Below are 6,178 nucleotides of genomic sequence, written 5' to 3' on the forward strand. Positions count from 1 at the left end.
CCCCGTGGACAATCAAACACCAGCTTGTGTAATCATCCGTTTTGAGCAAAACAGTCCTGCTTAGAGGGGAGTAAGCTTTGCGCTTCTCCAATGACGTTTAAACAAATTCCAAGATCGTGGAAATAACTGAAATAATGTTTCAGCGTTACATGTCTGGCACATCATAGTTTTTGAAATCCTTGCTTAATAAGAAATTTATCTAAATAAAATAACATATATATATATATACATACATATGTATTTCTACAGATAATTTTTTTTTGTAGAAACGATAAGTCGCAACGTTTTTTTGCTTCAGAAAATATTGAACGGAATGCAAATTCGCATTTTGTATGCCAGATTCCTCTTGTACAGCGTATAATATATATAGTTCAAGGTAAAGCGGAACCGGTCCGGAACCGGTCTGTCCAGAAGGAAGTAATCCTCCAAAATAATGTTTTTAGTTGTATTAAAGAACACTTTCATATGTATGAAGAAAATAGAGAATATTATAACGCGACTTAGCAATAGGACAGAATAGGACTAAACTAGTTTCTTGCAATAAAAGATAGAGAGAGTTAAAAAAATACTATTAAATTATAATATATATAATATGAAAGATATTATTTAAATACAATTAATACAATACAATTAAAATCTTATTAAAATATAAAATGTTAGAAAATTCTTACTAAAAAATTTTAGATTAAGTCTTATTTCCTTCATATAACAGAAGAGAAATCTTTCTACAGTTATCTGATGAAATTTTCTGATCTTCTAACAAGAAGATATCTTACTGATTTAATCGTAAAACTACGGAAGAATTTACTATCTATATACTATATAATTTTAATATTGAATTATCGACGCAAAGTACGAAACTAGATATTTCACAGTATAATCTTTATTTTTTAAAAGTGTGAATTTAAAATACAAATTTTTCGATTTTGACTTACTTGTCTTAAAAATCATAATTCATGAAACATTTTATGTAGTTTGCTTATATAATAAATATGTAATATTTATATAATATAGTTTGTTTATATAATAAATTTTTTTTCATTTTCATCACAATTTCTTTATAAAAGTTATTTCTTTATCCAAATTACTAAAAATAAGAATGATTAATTCTTTATTACAAATTATTATTCATTATTTCTCGATAATTTTTTAAGTCTCAAGAAAATAACCCAATAATCTTTTATTCAGTCTATTTTATTAATAAATTCTATACAATATTTTATTAGAAATAAATTTTCTAATCCTATTTTGATAGTTAACAAAAATTATATTTTCCTGATTTATGGGAAAAATTTGTAATAAAATATTTAATTGTTAGCGGAACGAAAAATGTAACGCTCGGTGCTTTTTTCGCAATATTACTATGCGAGTGAAATTCGAGTAGAAACCGGAACGACGCTCTGGCAATCTTTATTGCGATGTTAGCATGATATGTACAACGATGGTAAACTCTACATGTGTATAGTTCTACCTATAAAACAGTATTTTCAGTGCAGAGCTGCATCGCAAAACCGAATAAAATATAAAAAAAGACACAAAAAGAGTATAAAATTTATGAGAAAGATCTCTCTCTAATTATGAATGGAAAAACATGAAAGGAAAGGAGACAAAATAATAATAAAAATTATTAATGCATTAAATAGCAAAATATAGGAAAAAAAATTAAATAATGAAAATGAAAAATTATTGTTAATAATAGATAACAATTTGAAATATAAGATATACATGTATGTATGTTTTTATTTATTAATATCTATCTAAAGGCCTGTACTTTATAGCTGAACTGACTGCACTAGTTCACAATTTATCTTTTCCTTTCTATATTAGAAGAAAAAAGATAAACTCTGAACTAGTGCAGCTAGTTTAAGTTAAGAAAAAGGAACAGGCCTTAAATATTTAATTAAATATAAAGAAATATGTACGAAGTACAAAGTACAACGAATGAATAAAGGCATTTCATACATAATCAATATGGAATTTTTAGAATCTAGATTTGCTAACAATAAAAAAAGGTGCGCCGTGAATATTGTCATATATTGAATACGTCAAGGTGATCTTCTTTTTAGAGCTCTCTTATTTGTCGACAATTTTTTCCTGAGGTAATCACTGTAATACACTTGCAAATTCTGTTTAATATTCTCTATAATTATATTTTCTAGAACTCATTAAAAATTTTAAAAGAAAATAAATAAAAATCTGTTAAAACCTATAAATGCTGCATCATATATAATCAATTTTGAAGTAAACAAGAATGTTCACTAATAAATATTAATTATTCTTCTTAGTCTTGTGAATTTTATATAACTTAAGTAATATTCACTGATTTATAAAAAAATAATTTTAATCATGCCCCTTAACATATCATTATAATGCTACATTTTTATTAGTATTTATTGAGATTAAGTACCGCACCTATGATACCTATTGAAGATTAAAACAGCCTATATGAGATGAGATTTTATCTACATGCTAGAAGTTTACAGAAGTACACGTAATTCTTCGAACCAGTGCATCGATATTCCAAGTACACGCGACAGCGCATATAGCTTCGTTCAATATTTGATAATATGTCTATATACTTGGCGATATGGGTACGAAATGTACACCGTGTCTGCAGCAGTATAAATACACAATTACGGTTTGATTTGTATTTTATGTTTACACATGAGAATACGTGAAATTCAAAAGACATTTTAATGTAATATAATACTACACATAAATATAATAATTATTGTAAGAAAAAAGTTTAATCTTTATTTATTCAATTATTGGAATTATTACGAAATTTTTTGTACTTTAACAAAGAAAATACTGCTGTATATATATTTAATGAAAAATTAAAAAAGTAAAAATTTAGTGTATATATGTAGTATTCTAATCAGAGGCGATTTAATTAACATAATTTGAACGAAGAAAATGTGAAAAAGAAGGTTCTGGTAAAATATTTATATAGCTTTTTACTCTTTTCTTATTGCACTATTAATCACAGCTCTATTTAATAGTAATTATGATTCGTACTAATTCTAGACATTATTTATCCCGTCATCGTGACGTATTTTACCGAGAATAATCGCTGTTGATAATTTCGAAGACTCACCTTGTGGTCTCTGCAGCAAAAAGGGAACTTATTATGTGTCGTAATGTCGAGATGATAAAAGAACTGTTGATAATTGTTGAAATAATTAGTAAAAAAATCTAAAAAATTGCTTTTATAAAATCATAAATGCAAAATATAACGTTTTTAAAATAACGTTTCGGATAATTTTTGAGACAATGCAATATATTTAAAAACATTAGTATCCGTCACATTTAAAAGAAATCTTTTTATAATTTTACTTTGATTAGATACAGACAATTTAAAGATAAAATTAAAAAAAAACATTTATAGCTTTATTTTCTGTATGTATATTAAAATTTGTAATCCATTATTCGCTTTCGTATATAATTCTTTCTAAGCATATAGAATTTATATATTATTTCTATAATAATTCAGTTTTTAGATTATATTTTGATAATGTGATATAACAAATTATATAAATTTCATAATAGGAAAATTTCGATATTCGCTGATGTCGAAAGATGCAGGAGGCAAATAGATAGATTCAACCATCGTTCATGTTAAAATTACCGCGTATGATCTGCATTTCTCTCAGCGATCGTTATGCAACTCGATACTTATGACTTTCTTTTGTATGGCGGAAACGGCGCACAAAGAGAGTGCTCGGGCGTCTGGAATCATCTTGAAGCACCGATCGCACTTTCGTTTTCTCTCGCGGTGACGCCTGCGCTATTAGATTTGTCTCATATCTTCAAGTAGTCATATAATCGCTCTTGAACCGCAAACTATAGTCGGCCGCCCTCTTACTCACAAGCCTCAACGCGAACGGTTTTCCCCATTAGATATGCCTTATGGAAGTCATGTAACTGATGATCTTATGCAAAATGCACGCGTGCGTTTGTTCTGCAACGTGAATTGCGAGTTATTTTCAAATAGGAGCACTGCCACGTTTCCAAACAGAGACAAGGTCGACCAGATTCTGCGCAATCCAGATTCGAGTCGCCAGCTATTTCCAAACGGCAGGGAAGATCACACTTTCTGCAAAAACCTGTCCTAAAGAATTCAAATGAACTAAAAAAAATTGGAGATTTATTTTACGGAATAACGGCTTTATATATATTAATTATAAATATAGTACATTCTGAATATTACTAAAAGAGCATATCAAGTTAATAAGTCAGACTTAAACTCTGACTAAAGTAATATTTATCACAATAATTTCCTCCCTGTGTTTTAAGACGCTTATTCGCATCAGACTAATAAAAATTGAAGATTAATTTTGATCTCACTATTCCAGCTTCAGCCGCTTCAGGTAATGATGACGTTGCAAGTCCGACATTGATTCGGCGCGCAATTCGAATAGCTGAATAATAGATTTAAAATTTAGATAGAAATATTATTTGGCATCAAGATTCAGTCACGACGACGTAGAAGGCGTTCTCAAATTTATTTGTGATTAATCAAAGAATTATTCAATCATTAAATAAATCAATTAAGTAATTTCTCGCGCAAAATTTATTGAATGACCTACTTTTCGTATTTATTATTACGTTATTCAATACAGGAAAGTATATCTGGTTGCATTATAGTAGGTGCATGCAAGAATTACAGATTTACTCAGAAGATAAAGACGGTGTCTAATGGATGCTTGCACCTTAATCAGAGAAGTCTAAGAATTATCAATATACGGGGAGAGGCAGGCAGCAATTAACTTACTCTTTACATTTAAGATTTGTGTTCTTATAAAAATTATATGATTTGTATCTTACAAAAATTATAATAACACTATAATTTTTATTTAATAATAATAAGTAACAGTAATAATAATTTAGTAGTTGTTAATAACAAACAATATTATAATTATTATTATTATTAATATAGTATATTATTAATAATTGATTTATTATTGCAATTACAATAGATGTATAAAAATATTGACGTTATAATTTTATTTATTTCGTTGCTTTGATGATCATAATTAGAAAATTTAATATACATATATACAGAAATACAAATCAATTGCGCTGGTATTTTTAAAATAAAAAAAGTTTAAAAATGTATATTTTTATAAATGCTTCTACTAATTATATTAATATATTGTATATTAGATAACGAAACATTAGGTATACAAAGTATATTGATAAGTTTAGTGTAAAAATTTACTTAATTTATTTGATAAAATAATGTGTTTATTAATATTTACTACGTGTTATATTATGCGCTTATAGTACAAAATAAATTTCGCAAAATGAGTTTTTTCCACTTTATTTGAAATTCGTAAAATAATAAATAAAATGAAGTTCGTAAAAAAATAAATTTCCTTGTTTGGCTGGAAACAAAAATTTGTTAATCTGATCGAACTTGTCTCTATATAAAAGAAACAATATTATAGTCCTCATAAGTATAATAATGACCTCTTTTAAACCAGTATTCCCAGTCGATTCTTATATTTAAGATCGTCTTAAGTATAATCTTAAAATGTCACAGGCCAATGTCACAAAACCGTATTAGCACCTTAAGATATTCTTCAGTCTTAAAATAAGTATACCTACTATGAGTATCGGCCATATTATTCACGATATTTGATGGCAAATTCTAGTAATTATTTATAGACTAATTTGTTTAATAGCTCACCGTTTGAATGGCTATTATGTCAATTCACAACAACCAGTATTATAATGCATTATTCGAGCATTTTGAAACGTACATTTACGTTTAGCATTTAATTACACATATTTGCTCATTTTTCTTTAACTTGGATACATTATCACACAAATATATGTATACTTGAGTGTACGTTTATTAGTTATTATTATATACATATTTCGAGTTATGCAACGTTAAACAATAGCACGGCACTTTGCTAATGCAGCCCTTAGGCATGCTGATAATACGACTTCGTTTTCAAGGATATCAAAATAATTTTTCGATAACTCTACTGCTAATCTATATGTACGTATAGTTCATGTTACATGCACTATAAATTTTTAGTACTGACAGTAGCGCCGATGCGAAGAAGAAGTTATGTGTACGAATATATTATACATTCTGCAATATTTCTTTTTTTTTGTTAATATATAATTTTGTAATCAAATACTAATTTTTTAAATCTATTTTTGT

This window comes from Wasmannia auropunctata, unplaced genomic scaffold (genome assembly GCF_000956235.1).
Source record: "Wasmannia auropunctata unplaced genomic scaffold, wasmannia.A_1.0 LD335163.1, whole genome shotgun sequence".
Lineage (NCBI taxonomy): Eukaryota > Metazoa > Arthropoda > Insecta > Hymenoptera > Formicidae > Wasmannia > Wasmannia auropunctata.